This window comes from Hyperoodon ampullatus, assembly GCF_949752795.1.
Source record: "Hyperoodon ampullatus genome assembly, chromosome: 1".
NCBI classification, from domain to species: domain Eukaryota; kingdom Metazoa; phylum Chordata; class Mammalia; order Artiodactyla; family Ziphiidae; genus Hyperoodon; species Hyperoodon ampullatus.
In genome coordinates this window covers 62,272,319-62,288,160 of record NC_136914.1, presented here as the reverse complement: position 1 = coordinate 62,288,160, position 15,842 = coordinate 62,272,319, and the positions used below count along the sequence as shown (strand labels likewise).

Sequence of the window (15,842 nt, the reverse complement as noted above, 5' to 3'; positions counted from 1 at the left end):
TAAAGTAATAACTAGAATTATGCTTATAACATTTTAATGACTAACAAGTCTTAGAGAAGTCTTTCTTCCCCTTCGCTGACAAGGGAAAAAATATCTCCTACATTGTCTGCTCCCTGATAGTAAGGCTTTCTTCTTTCAGGATTATAATGATTAAGGCAAATATTAGACTAAACACAACACTGGGTTCCTTATATGCTACAACACCATCTAATGCTTACCAAGCCCTTTCTGTGTGCTAGGCATGGGTTAAGTGCTTTACATACATTATCTCATTTAATTCTCACAACAATGAGGTAGGTACTGTGAGGTACCTACCGTCATTTTCATTTTGCAGATGAGGAAACTGACATACGGAGAGGTTAATGCCCAAAGTTTTATGGGACTGAGCCGTAAATTGAACCCAGAAAACCTCTGGAGCGTGCAGTCTATTATCTACTGATTAAAATATAAAAATGGGCGATAGAGCGAGATTCACATAAAAAGAGTGTAGGTGAGAGGGGGAGGTTAGTAAAGCAAAAAGCCTCAGGGCGAAGACAGCTGAGATATCAATACAGGATGTAGTGTTATTTTCCACCCGATACTTCTTTTCTGCTTTATTTCCTACGCTTCCATGTTCCTCTTCTCAAATTTAAGATATTTCCTCGCTGGTGGTTTCATCGTTCAGGCCTGACAGGGGCTGATCCCGAAATTCAGGCGCTAAACAACCTGTTGAAAGAAGCGGGGCAAATCCGAGGTAACCACGGTGACGGTGGCGTGGCGAGAACCCCGCGCAGGCGCGTTGCATCCCAGGCGCGACCGCCGGCCCCTCCTCTGGGCCTCAGACTCCACCAGCTGGTGAGGAGTCCTGGGCGTGGGGCGTGGGCCGCGGGTAGGGGCGGAGAGGGCCCGGGCTGGGCGCCTGCGCAGACGCCGGGACGCTGGTGTGATCGAGCTCACGTAGCGAGGGTTGCAGTCGCCTCCTCCTCAGCGCAGCCGTCGCAGCCTGGAGGTTATAAAAGGGCTAACTGGCTCCCTCTGCTGCCCAGCCGCACCGCCAACGGGCTGAGGGAAGGGATTAGGTAGCCGGCCGAGCGCAGGCGACCGGGGACTGAAGAACGCGCAGCCCTCCCGTGCCACTTTCCAGGTGAGACGCTCCTCCGACCTTGGGGACTGAGGCTTAAATCCTTGGGCAGCCGTGGCCCTTCTCGGATGGCTATGGTGGTCTGGTCCCTGCCCCCTCTCGTGGTATGGCTCGGTGGCAGGGGGAGGCTCCCCCAGTTTACTACTACTGGCTCAGTACCTTCTCCCCTGGAGACTCGGCCCCTCGCCCTGCGTCTCCTGAGTGCCCCAGAGGCCCTTCAGCCCCCCTCCGTGCTCCTCTTCCCACCGCCTCCCAGGTTGGCGCCCCCGGCCGTTGGGGCTGCGGCAGCATCAGTCTCCGCCCCGGGGACCAGCACTTTCTTGAATATTCCTTCCTGGGGAGGAATCACCCTGTTGAGTTTTCCGAGCTCCTCTCCTACCTGGTCCTGCCTAAAAAGCCGAGGAGTACGCGAGGGTTTTCGGCCTCCACAGCAGCAGATGGTTAGCGTGTGGCAATGGAGAGCGGTTTTTAAAGCTTATAGCTGACGGGGAAGCGCTCGGGCATTTTTATCCTGCCGAAGAGTCGTGGGGTCTGGGAAGAGGACCTACCCGCGGAAGTTCAGGCTTTACTCATCTGTTGCGCGCAGCGGTGCTGCCGGAGCAGCTGGAGGTAGCCCCGGGCGGCGAGTTTCGGGCGGCTGGGTTGAGGAAGTCGGCTGTCAGATCCTCCAGTCAACTGGGAAGCTAGTTTTCTTCCTTCCTTCTTCTGCCACATAAAATTTTTAAAGGCACATGAGCTTCTCCCCTCCCCCTCTCTTTCTCTCCGCCAAGTTTGCTGCTTTTAAAAGTCCACATCAGTAAATGGAATTCTTTGGCTATGTGAGAACTTTGAGTTACGTGGATGGCCCCCAGCTGTATGTTTTAAGGGGGAGGAAGAATGGTTCCATAAGTATGGGACCATTTATCCTAAATAATCGATTGTATTAAATACAGTCAGTTTTTAGACACTAACAATTTAGGCGTTCCGGGTAGAGTGGTGAAGACTTGGAATTTTGCACTGTTTGCTTTAAGAAAGGGATGAAGAAACTAGATCTCCTTTTAGGAATTGATCGAAAAGGCCAAAGCGGCTTGCCAATTTCGACTTAACTGTTGCTGGTTTCTCTGAGAGCTATGGACTTTCCCTTGGAATGCACTCTGAAGGGATGAAATAGCCACTACTGAGTGGGGGAAGGGAAAAGACGTGGCAGCAGTGTTCTTTCATCAACTTTTGCCTTTTTTTTTTTTTTGTAGGTTCGGGGAAGAAACGTATTTCCCTTTTTAGATTTAGATGTAGCTTATGAATGAGGCTAGTCTTTTCCTAAAATAATCTGATGAAATATTCAGTCCTCATAGCAGGAACACTGGAATTTAATTTATAAAACATTTAGAAGGGATTTTTCTGATCAAGTATCTATGGAAAAAATGGATACGTTAAGGAGGAAATATTTAAGAAGCTGAAAGTGAACAACCGTGAATAAGGTTTTTTGCCTTGATTTAAAATTTAGACATTCAGAGATTTTTCTTTAACTTTGACTTTTAGCCTGTGAATATGATTTCTAAATCTTAACGATGAACTTCAAATTTTATCTTTTCTTTCTGTGGGAAGCATAGGTTTCATCACTTACCTTTGAAAGTCATGTCAGTTTTGGTTTTGGTACATTATGCTTTAAGTCCAGCCACTATTTGCTGATGGCAAATGACTCTTTTTTTTTTAATCTATTTTATTTTATTTATTTATTTTTGGCTGCCTTGGGTCTTCGTTGCTGTGCGCGGGCTTTTCTCTAGTTGCGGCGAGCGGGGGCTACTCTTCGTTGCGGTGCGTGGGCTTCTCATTGCGGTGGCTTCTCTTGCTGTGGAGCACGGGCTCTAGGCGCTCTGGTTTCAGTAGTTGTGGCTCACGGGCTTTGTTGCTCCGCGGCATGTGGGATCTTCCCAGACCAGGGCTCAAACCCGTGTCGCCTGCAGTGGCAGGCGGATTCTTAACCACTGCGCCACCAGGCAAGCCCGCAAATGATTCTTATAGATTTAACATAGTTACTAGGAAAAGGACTACTCTGTGTCTTCAGGTGAATAATGCTTTGATATCTTAAAATGAGTTTTATTTTGAAGTACTGAAAATCAAGGATTTTGGTAAGCGGATAATTTTATTGGCCATTTTGTATTTTGGTAACTAAAATAGTAACAAAAAAAGATGAAAAAATGTGTACAACTTTAATTTATTGCAGAAAAATTTAGACAGTGTAAAAGACTATTGAAAAAAGAAAACTTTGTATTACCAGGGTAGTCCAGGTTGTTGCAGGGGAATCTTGGCTTTTTGGTAAGGAGATGTTAACCTTTTCTAATAGTGCAGAGTGGGTTGTATACTGACAAGCAGTATCTTTAATAGGGCAAATATGTTCAAGCTCCTGCTTTTATTCCAGGGATGCAGCCATAAAGCTTGTGAGCCTTCACTCCTGTGGAAGGAATGCCTTATTTTACTTAGCAGTTATTAACTGGGAGGGATGTAATTACATCTCTTAGATTTGAAAAGTGTCCCTATGAGATACATAGTAGTAGTTCTCAACCTATTTTGAGGTCATGAAATCCATTGAGAATCTGATAGAAGGTGTGGACCCTGGGTCTGAAAATGCAAGTATACATACCTGTGTGGAATTTTAATTACCATTTACAGATACTCTCTCCCTCCACAAGTGCATCTATAAACTGCAAAACCCTAACGCTACAAGAACCAAAAAGTAAAAGGTATGGAGTAAGGGCATCTAGGTATCTTGAGGCAGGGTTTCTTGAATATTTTTGAAAATTGAGCTGGGCTTGTAAGTCTGACTGGACTTGACTATATAGATGACCCTAATAAACTTTTGCTAAAAGAGTTTTTTAACAAAAGTAAGTTGGTTGGAGAATTGTTGAATTGCTAAATTGCCTAGGCAATCGTACATCATATTGGCCTCACCCCAACCCCTTATATGTTGTAACATATCTTTGGCTGTACTCTGAAAGTGAAAAATACTTTAAGGTAAAGAAAAAGTAAATTGCACAGGCCCTTGGCATTACACTTTATTGCTCTTCTGACAGTGAGATCTTGAATCTTATAATTACATAATGGGTGTGTGTGTGTATAAAAAATGAATGTGTAAGAGACAAGCCAAATAAAGTGTGTATGTGTATTTGTGAAAGCTTCATTAGTTAAAGTTTCATTTGTGTTTCTACTCAGTGAAATTTATTTGTATAAATCAAAGGTATCCTCTCATTAATTTTCTTCTAGCCAAATATTGTGCCTCAATAAAAACTAATGACGCTCAAAGGACTTCATTAAGGTTACTCCAGCGGTTTTGAACTTGATATAATGAAAAACATTCCTTTTCCTGATGTTGCTTTGGATGCTCAGTATGACTATTAGTATATTTGGTTGTGTATTGGCAAAAAATACAGTATAGAGATTCATGCTTCTTACATAGTTGTCATCAGTGAATGAGTACTGTCTTGGACTTCTTCCGCTGCCTGTTTAGTGTTTTATATAAATGTGTCCATGTTTTGGTTTACATGTTTTTCACTTAAATAGTGATATTATAATACATCAAAGTAATATACTCAGCCTTTCTTGTTGGGCATTTGAGCTATTTCTTCATTATAAGTAGTGTGAAGAGAAGGCTGTAATTTAGTGCTTTATCTTATCTACCTGTTTAGCTACAGTAAACTTTAACCAGTTTTCATTCTATCTGTACTCTTTTTTTTTTTTAGGAAAAGAAATAACATGACAATAAAATTCTTATATCAGTACTTTTTTCTTCCCACTAAGTGAATTTTCTAGGGGATTGGATTGGGCTCTGAGAAGATTTTTTAATCAACCTGATAACAAGTAAAGCACTTTACAATTTATAAAGTGTTGTTTCATAATATTATATAATTTAATCTTTAAAATAATTCTGTGAGGTGGTTTTATATCATCCCCATTTTACAAATAAAGAAACTGAGATTCCAAGTCAAGTAATTTGCCCAAGAATTAGTAGTCAAAATTAGTAGTCGGGCTTCCCTGGTGGCGCAGTGGTTGAGAGTCCGCCTGCCGATGCAGGGGACGCGGGTTCGTACCCCGGTCCGGGAAGATCCCACATGCCGCGGAGCGGCTAGGTCCGTGAGCCGTGGCCGCTGAGCCTGCACGTCGGAGCCTGTGCTCCGCAACGGGAGAGGCCACAACAGTGAGAGGCCCGCGTACCGCCAAAAAAAAAAATTAGTAGTCAACAGTGAACATTGAGATGAAGCATCAAATGGAAGAATCTTCTGTTATGTCTATAGCAGTGAAGAAATGGATTCTATAAGTGTGTAAAAATTTTGGGAAAAGATGCTTTTGTAAAGTTTCTGGGGAGTAAGTAATAGAAATGGAAACTTGTAAAGTATTAATCACTAATTTTCAGATGTCTATTTTCTGTTTTTCTGAATCTGTATTTTTTAAGGTTTTTCACCTCAGTACCTCGCACTATTGCCCTTATAATTTCTTAAACTTTCAACCATGAACTGTTTTCTGAAAAATTTTAAGAATTTCTGTTACAAAGGGAAATTTGTGTACAAAGTATGTTTAGTTTTAGAGAATGAGAGAAAAAGGTGTTTTCCTTGATTCAATATTGTGATCATTAAGTATTAGCATCTGTTACTATGTTCTGAACATTGTGCTGGAAGAATCATTATAACAACATGTTTGAATTAACATACAGAATAGAGGACAGCTACATAGATTTATATGCCTAATTGTTTTATTTGAGAGTGTTTAGTAAATATTGATTAACTGGTTTTAAGTAGGCTCAAGACTTCTCTTACACTCTAATCTTATATTAACTGGATTTTCAGGTCTGATTCTTTCAAACAATGATCAGTAAATAATTATTTTAGTGCTTCTTAAACCTAGTTGTTGAATTTAGGTCCTCAAAGCATTACTTTCTGTATACATATGGCCTTTGTTCTTGCCCTCTTGTTCTAACAACCTCCCCCCTTTTTTTAAACCCAGACAAGATTTTATTCATATTCAAAAGTTGCTTGAAGACATTCTCAAATTTGCATACTCTCAAATTTACCAGTCTTTAAACCTCAAAGGTATTTTGAGAATAGATCTCAATTTACTGTTTGAATAAAAAAATCTTAAATAATGATATTTGTGAACAGTAATCATAGCTACCAAGTGATAATGTTTTATAGGTAAATAAAAACACTAACATATGACATAATAAGGGTGATTACTAATAAATTAAAGTAATTGGTATACTGTAACAACTTTATCGAGGTATAATTGATATACAGTAAACTGCACACATTTACAGTGTGCAATTGGTAAGTTTTAACAAAAGTATATACCCATGAGATTGTCAACACTCAAGATAAGGAACATTTTCAACACCCTCAAGAGTTTCCTCATGACTCTTTGTAATCCCTCCCTCCCGCTCCTTCCTGCCCTTTCCTCATCCCCAGGTAACCATTGATCTTTTTCTGACACTTAAGATTTGTTTGCATTTTTTAGAGTTTTCTGTAAATGGACTCATATAGTATGTACTTTTTGCAGGGGGGAGGAGGGTGTCCGGCTTTTAAACTCAGCATAATTATTTTGGAATTCATCCACGTTGTTATGTGTTTGTTCCTTTTTATTGTTGAGTAGTATTATATTGTATGGATATACCACAGAACTTTTTTTTTCCATGTACTAATTGATTGACATTTGGGTTGTTTCCAGCTTTTAATTATTATAAACAAAGTTGCAATGAACATTCACAATTTGCATATAAGTCTTTGGAGGAATATATACTTTCTTTTCTCTTGCATAAATATCTAGTAGTGGAATAGTAACATATGTTATAGGGAAATATTTCTTCCCAGATTGTGGCTTGTCTTCATTGTTTTAACAGTGTGTTTCAAAGAGCAGGAACTGTCTCTAATCATGGACAGAATGTCTATGCAGAAAATCGGAAAGATTTTTCAGAAAGCTCCAGCCCTAATAAGTGAACTCTGCAAGGTTGAAGGACAGAAGGTCAATATATAACAATCAGTTGTATTTTTCTATAATAACAATGAATAATTAGAAATTAAAATTTAAAAGTACCATCTCAATAGCACCAAAACCTATGAAATATTTAGTATTAGCTTTACAAGACATGTGCAAGATTTGTATAATGAAAATTATAAGACACTGGTGGAAGAAACCAAAGAAGACCTAAATAAATGGAGAGATATGCCATATACATGGATTGGAAGACAATATTGTAAGACAACCATTCGTCCAAGCTGATTTTTGATTCAATGTGATTCCAGTCGAAATCCCAGCAGGGTTTATTACAGAAAGTAACAAGCTGATTCTAAAATTGATATGGAAAAACAAAGGAACTAGAAAAAGGTAAAATAATGTTGAAAAAGAACAAAAAAGTTGGGAAACTCCTGATTTCAACTTAATTGCTGCAGTACTCAAGGGTAAAGATAGAGAAAAGATAGATCAATGGAACAAAACAGAGAATTCAGACACACAAAATGGTCAGTTCGTTTTTGACAAGGGTATTAAAGCAATTCAATAGAGAAAGGATAATCTGGAGTAGTTAGACGTTCATATGCAAAAACTGTCTTATTTGGGCATCTAATATCCTCTGTTGGACACTGGGCAGCCCCTTGCCCAGAAATTTATATAAATCTTGGGACAGATGACACAAAGGCACCAATGGATATGAAATATGAAATAAAGTTTACTCACACAGTCAACTGAAAAGGATTCCTCACAGAGAGGTCTTAGGTTTAGTCCAGAATGAAGCAAAAGTGAAGAAGGGCGGTTGGGTTTAATTTTTATCGTGGCCAGAAGGAGTGTGATAGTTCTCATGTGTGGGATTTACATGGTTTTAGCTTCCCACTGACGCCCAAGGAGGCAATGGCTGGGCTTTCTTACTGACTTATCCAGATGTGGGGCAAAAGGGAGAGGGAAGTGTGGGGCTTTAAGGCAATGAGCACTCAAACATCAAAATAGAATATTTTTCTTTATTATAGCCTCAGTGCAAAAATTCCTCACTGTCCGTGCAAAAACTAGTTCAAAGTCGTTCGTAGACCTCGAGATATGACCTAAAGCTAGAAAATAACTTGAAGAAAATATAAGACAAAATCTTTTTGACCTTGGATCAGGCAAAGATTTTTTTTAAATCACCAAAAAATTAGATACCAAAAGCATGATCCATAAATGAATAAATTGATAAATTCGACTTCATGAAAATTAAGAACTTCTGCTGTTTGAAACAGTGTTATGAGAGTAAAAAGACAAGTCACAGACTGGGAGTTAATATTCCCCTATCACATATCTGACAAAAGTCTTGTATCCAGAATATATAAAGAACTCACAAAATTCAGTAGTAAGTGAAAAATCTAATAAAAATTTGACAAAAGATTTAAGTAGAAGCACAGGTAGATCAGCTCGGTGCTTTGTGACCGACTGGAGGGGTGGGATAGGGAGGGTGGGAGGGAGGGAGACGCAAGAGGGAAGAGATATGGGAACAGATGTATATGTATAACTGATTCACTTTGTTACAAAGCAGAAACTAATACACCATTGTGAAGCAATTATACTACAATAAAGTTGTAAAAAAAAAAAGATTTAAGTAGAAACTTTACCAAAAAGACCTATGGACAGCAAATAAGTATACCAAAAGATATTAAACATCATTAGTAATTGCAGAATTGCAAATTAAAACCACACTGAGATACCAGTATACACTTAAGTGAGAAAATTAATTGAGACATTAAGAAGAATGAAGGAAAAAAGGAAAAATAACAACAATACCAAATGCTGATAAGAATGTGGAGCAGTTGGAGCTTTCATCCATTGCTGATGGCAGTGCAAATGATATAGTGACTTTAACATTTGGCAGTTCTTTATAAAGGTAAACATATGTTTACCATACAACCCAGCATCCCTACTCCTGAATTTACCTAGTGAAATGAGAATTTGTTGATTTCTTTTTTTAAAACAGCTTTATTGAGATACAATTCACACACCATACAATTTACCTCTTAAAGTGCTTTTAATACATGCACAGAGTTGGTGTAACCATCATAACAATTTTAGTACTTTTTTTTTTTATCACTCCAAAAAGAAACATCAGATCTGTTAGCAATCACTCTCCTCCCCCTCCCCCAGCCCTAGGCAACCACTAATGTACTTTTTATGTCTGTAGATTTTTTCACTTAACATAATGTTTTTGAGGTTCATTTGCGTTATAGCATGTATCAGTACTTCATTTCTTTTTATGACCAAATAACATTCCATTGTATGAATATATCATATTTTATTTATTCATCATTTGATGCACATTTGGGTTGCTTCCACCTTTTTGGCTACTATTAATAATGCTGCTATGAACATTCATATACAAATATTTCTGTGGATATGTGCTTTCATTTGTTTCGGGTATAGACTTAGGAGTGGAATTGTTGGGTCATATGGTAACTCCATGTTTTTAGGAACTGAAAAACTGTTTTCCAAAGTAGCTACACCATTTTACATTCCCATCAGCAGTGCATGAGTGTTCCAGTTTCTTCACATCCTTGTCAACACTTATTTTCTTTTTTACTATAGCTATACTAGGGGCTGTGAAGTGATATCTCATTGTGGTATTTGATTTGCATTTCCATAGTGACTAATGATGTTGAGTGTTTTTTCATGTACTTACTGGCCATTTGTATCTTCTTTGGAGAAATGTCTCTTCAAATCCTTTTCCCATTTAAAAAATGGAGTATTTTAAATTATTTTTACTGTTGGGTTCTAAGAGTTCTGTATATATTCTGGGTATTAAACTTTTGTTAGAGATATGATTTATAATTTTTTTCCCATTCTGTGGGTTGTCTTTTCACTTTCCTGAAGAACAAAAGTTTTAAATTTTGATGAAGTTCAATTTAATTTTTTCCTTGGCTTCTTGTGCTTTAGGTGTTATATCTAAGAAATTGTTGTCTAGGTGTTATGTCTAATTGCCTAATCAAGGTTATGAACCTTTACACCTCTTTTTTTCCTAAAAGGTTTATAGTGTTAAATTTCAAAATAATCTTTGCTATATTTTGAGTTAATTTTAGGGTCAATTTAAAGTTTTCTTAAGTTTATTCCCAGGTAATTAACATATTTGTTGCTGTTGCAAATGAGATAATTTTTCTGTTGCTTCCTGTGATTGGTTCTTGTTTGTATGAAAAGGTCCTTTTCTAAAGGGAATGCTCTTTCTTTCTAAATGATAATTTTTCAAGTAGTATAGCTTGCTTTAAAAATTCAGTCTTTAATGAAGTTTCATTGAAAGCTATGCTTTTGGAATAGTTTGCTTCACCACAGATTCCTTACTTAAGCTTAAAAAATCTAAAATGTATATTGTTCGAGATTTTATTTTCCACTTGTATCCTAAGGGTGGCGAAGACACTACAGTTGCCTTTTCAGGACTTCCTCTGAAAATCAAAAATAGATGCAATTTGTTTTGGAGCAAAAGGGATTGATGGTGGTATTATGCCAACTAGTAGAGGTGTGGTTGATCATTTGGATTTTGCTATCTCTGTCTGTGATTTGAATTTGTCTCTTCACTTCACTGCTACTTTGACTTCATTTTTTAGCTCGCTTATTTATTTATAGAAATACAAATTTTCTATTAAAAATGTTTATTAAAATGCAGAAGTTGAGCAAAGAGAATTGACTGTGATCCCAACTCGCAGATAGTTGTTAACATTTTTTGAGTTCTTTTAATTACTATATAAAGTTTTAAACTTTTAACGTATATATCCAATTATATTCTTTAAACTTAGAAATTAGGCTTTAAACTTTCCCATATTTATGTTTAGCACTCTCCAAATTAGAAACAAACCTAGTTTTAAGAGTTTAAGTCTCTATCCGTGGTGGCACAGTGGTTAAGAATCCACCTGCCAATGCAGGGGACACCAGTTCGAGCCCTGGTCTGGGAAGATCCCACATGCTGTGGAGCAACTAAGCCCGAGCACCACAACTACTGAGCCTGCACTCTAGAGCCCGCAAGCAACTACTGAGCCCACGTGCCACAACTACAGAAGCCCGTGCGCCTAGAGCATGTGCTCTGCAACAAGAGAAGCCACCGCAATGAGAAGCCCACGCACCGCAACGAAGAGTAGCCCCCACGTGCGGTGACTAGAGAAAGCCCGCGCGCAGCGACGAAGATCCAGTGCAGCCAAAAATAATAAATACATTGAAAAAAACCAGTTTAAGTCTCTAAAGAATAGCTGCTTTTTATATTACTGCTGTTTTTTAATATTCTAACCAATATTTATTGATATTCGTGTTATGAAATACATAGTTTCATTAATATAACCAGTTTATACAACCAAGAGAAGATACTGCAAATTATTCAAATGAGAAATGTATAGACTATGTTAATATTTGGAAATACCAGCATTTATAAGCAACAAGGAAAACGTGTATAATTTAATGTTTATTTCTTTTCCTTCTTCCCTTCCACTGCCTCTGTCCACTTTCTTCTCCCACTCAAATTCCTAAATTATAAAGACTGTGCATTTGTTTGCTAGTAGATGGGCTGCTTGGTCCTTCTCACTGCCTTAGCCCAGGGTTGAGGTTGCCTGGGCTTCCCACAACTCTCCAAGTCTTTTCTTTTTCCACGTCCCTTGAGACACCCTTGGCAACATATCCAGCTATTCTTGAGCTCTTGCCCCACATTCAAAAGTAACATGTCTTAAGTGTCTTCGATGTGTCAGGCATCATCCAAGGCACTTTCATCTGAAGTACTGCTTTTTTTTTTTTTTTTTTTGGCCGCGTTGCACAGCATGCGGAATCTTAGTTCCCTGACCAGGGATCAAACCCGTGCCCCCTGTAGTGGAAGCACAGAGTCTTAACCTCTGGACCACCAGGGAAGTCCCTGCTGATTTTTTATTACTGGCTGGTGGTCAAGTTTGGCCTCATATTTGATACCTTACCTTTTTGCTTATTCTGCTTCCAGTTAAAGGGACCACCAAATAAAAGTGGACATTATTGATGAATTTTACTAAATTGCAGGACTCTTAGTATCACTTATGGTAATTTTTTTTTTCTACCCCGGGAACAAGAATCCTGAACTTTTATCCTGTATTGGGAAATGTATGCATTACTAACTAAAGTGTTTGAAATAGTTGAGAGGTATACTATACAGTTTAAAATATACAGTTTAAAAGTCAGTGAAGAAGGGCACCATTTTAATTGTAAATAAGATTCATTTCTTTCTCAAATCTTCCCCTCAGCCTACATTTATTTTTAAAATGTTTCTGGTTTAGGGGAACTTGACTTTCCTAGTTGAAACAGAAACTTTAAACATTGAGTTTAACTTCAATTGTGAATCCAATTTAAATCTTTTTTAATAAATGGATTAAAACCATATTTATTCTTAAACTTTGTATATCAGATATAGAGGTAGCATGTATTGGACCTCCAAAATTAAGAAAAACATTTAAAAGATAATTGAAAAATATCGCTTTCTGGTGCTAGGGAATAGAGAGGGGTAAATATATGAGAATTATTTACCTTGTTATTTAGTTTGCCTCTAAAAATATTAACAACAGGGTTGATGAGAGAAACTATATTAATTAGGACTCTGGCTTAAACAGAAATCCAACTCATACTAGCCCATAATGGAATTTATTTAAGTATTGTGGGGATAGGGAGTTGTCTTAACAACAGAGGTCAGGAGTGTGATTAAACTTCAAGAATAACTGGAACATGAGAATGCTTTTTTCTTTCTCTTGTCTGTTTTCTCTGCGTTATTTGCTTCATTTTAAAACCTTTCCAGATAAGCTTCATTCCTTGGTCCCTAACTTCTCCTGAGCTTTATTTATAAAATAGTTGAGGCATTCAAAGAGTGCCCGCCACTTCTTTCTCAGTTTCATTTTAAATTTTTCCAGCAAAGAACTTTGAATGGCTACTTAGTCAGGGAGAAGTATCATGCTATATAACATGACTGGTAAAACTATGGGGATGAATTAAAGATAGACTGGGGGAGTAAAAAAAGGTAGAAGGGGGCAGTTTCCAGAAGAAAGAGTAGGAGTGGTTGAGGTGCCATATAGGGAAAAACGGGTATGTGTTTTTGAAATGATCTTATCTTCAGATTACTTCTGACAGGGAAGACTTTGAACTTTGGAAGAACCTCCAAAAGAAAGCCTATGTAGCACTTTCAGTTAAGAGCAAAATCTTGATTTAGAGGTTCTTTTCAACTAAATCCTGAACTGTTTTTCCACTGGAATGATGCCAAAGACTGGGTTCACTGCTCAGTTACAGAAAGTTGTGGCAAAGAGGCTAATATGATTTCTGAGGGGTTTTGTTGTTGTTGTTGTTTTTAATAACAACTCTTTATTTATTTATTTATTTATTTTTGGCTGTGTTGGGTCTTCATTGCTGGCACGCTGGCTTTCTCTAGTTGCGGCGAGCGGGGGCTACTCTTCATTGCAGTGCACAGCTTCTTACTGTGGTGGCTTCTCTTGTTGTGGAGCATGGGCTCTAGGCGCACGGGCTTCAGTAGTTGCAGCACACAGGTTCAGTAGTTGTGGCTCGCGGGCTCTAGAGCACAGGCTCAGTAGTTGTGGCGCACGGGCTTAGTTGCTCCGTGACATGTGGGATCTTCCCGGACCAGGGATCGAACCCGTGTCCCCTGCATTGGCAGGCGGATTCTCAACCACTGCACCACCAGGGAAGCCCTGATTTCTGAGTTTTTGATCAAAAGTTTGCTCATACCATTAAAGCACTCGTCCATCGTATTTTAAGTGTGTACTAGAGATGCATCTCACTCTCTTTGGGAGCAGAAGTATGACTAGAATTCATAGAGTTAAAACAAATGGCAATTTACAGAGGGATAATAGGGAAGAACAGAAACATAACTAGTTCTATTAGTAATCACTCTTAGTTGTCTTGGAAAATTCATCCTGCTTATATGGTAGAGACATGCTGTCTTGATGTATATACTACATTGCAGTGGCTTGAATTAGAAGCCTGAATGTGTGTTGGTCTTTTGTGTTGACCAAAAACTGTCAGAAAGATTAAAGTCTAACACAGATGTCAGGAAAACCAACAGTTGAATATGGAATTTGTATGAGGAAAAGTAAACTTAAAGCTGGAGCCCTCTAAAAAGAAGGTTTGGAACAGTTGTGGAAGCTGTGGAGAGACTGACTGTTAGAAGGAGCCCTGTGGAAAATTTTTTGTGTCAGAGAAAGTTTAGATTAGAATAACAAGCATTTTTTAGTCCAACTTATTAATTTTTGAGTGATTTGTCTGGGAAAGACAAACTTTTAAATGTTGCAACTTTTTTCTTGGAAGGAAAAAGTTAGACCAAAAGGCTAATAGAATTATTTGCCAGATGCCCTGTTCTAGTAATCCACTGAATAACTTGAACATACAATTCAGTGAATCCTGATAACTCAAAGTCGTAAACATTTAGAATGTAGCAGAACTGTTTTAAAATCTGTTCCCAGGTTTGATTGATCTGTGAGTATGTGGGACTGGACTTTCCTGGAAGAGAAGGACTGTAGGAAAGTTTTAGATAAATAGTACACTTTGCAATTTATTTTTGTCCAGGTCTACCTGAGAATATGTTTCCCAGGTTGTTGTTGTTGTTTCCTTACAGGTTTAAAAATATTACATTCATGTATATCAAACATTACATGTAATATACATGTGTTATAAAAATTAGATAAAAAACACTTATGAACCTACCATCTAACCAAGAACCAAAATATTATCAGTAATTTATCCATACTGTTTTAGCACTAAATTTTTTATCAGTATAAATTCGTCTTTGTATCTTTGACTCTTCTTTGGCTTTGTTTTCTTTCCCCTTTCCTCCCCTCTCTCCCTTTCTTTCATCAGGTCCTCTCAGGGATCTGAGATTTACCTTTCTTTTAAAGGAGATTGCATCCTCTTTAACCCATTTAAATTCTATTTCAAGCTTGTTTGAGGGTTTAGAAAGAAGGTGTCTTACTTTTTTTTAAATTAATTTTTATTGGAGTATAGTTGCCTTACAGTGTTGTGTTAGCTTCTACTGCACAGTATATCTTACTATTTTTAATAAAACCCTAATGTCTTTTGGGATGCTTTACTCTTAGTTGCATATAATGATTTGCTTTGCAAGCTGGTAACTGAATGAAGGTGGTAATAAATGGAAGTGAGACATCATAAGTAAAGAAACCATTATGTTTTAAAAACCTGTGATTGATAAAGATGTGCTTGCCTATTAACATGTCACTTAAGGTTTCTGAAAGAATGTGGATTAGACATAGAATTAAAACAGATTAGAGGAAGCATTCCCTAGATTAATTAGAAATTCAGTGACAAGTTCCAAAAAATAAGTTGAAGTAAAATGTATTTTAAAGGCAGAGAGCGCCTTTTATGTGATTTCAAGGGATGGTTGTATCCTGTGGTTCTCAAAGTGTGGTTCCCAGAGCAGTAGCAGCAGCAGCATCACCTGAGAACTTGCATAAATGATCTAGGTACCTCAACCTTTAGGTGATCTGATACAGCTAAAGTTTAGAATCACTGCTATATAGGCTACCTTCATTTTTATTAACCAGCTTACGTTGGCATGGTAATTTGGAGTAATGCTGTGAGGGTCTGAACTTTCTATTGCAAGTGACAGAAATCCATCATGAACTAGTTTAAGAAAAAGGGAATCTATAGGCTCCCTTAGCTGAGTTGGAAGATTATTGGGATAGCTCACAGATTCAAAGCAGTAATTGTAATAATCAGGACTGTGGAGCTTGTAAAG

General features: G+C 38.0%; 1 protein-coding gene across 1 annotated transcript in view; it reads left to right on the top strand.

Annotated features, from left to right (window-relative positions):
* Positions 1–1,071: 1,071 nt before the first annotated feature.
* P4HA1 (prolyl 4-hydroxylase subunit alpha 1) overlaps positions 1,072–15,842 on the top strand; it is a gene marked incomplete at its 3' end in the record, with an annotated part of 85,217 nt that continues 70,446 nt past the window's right edge. The window contains exon 1 of the mRNA XM_079703215.1: positions 1,072–1,123. The remainder of the gene's footprint in view (positions 1,124–15,842) is intronic.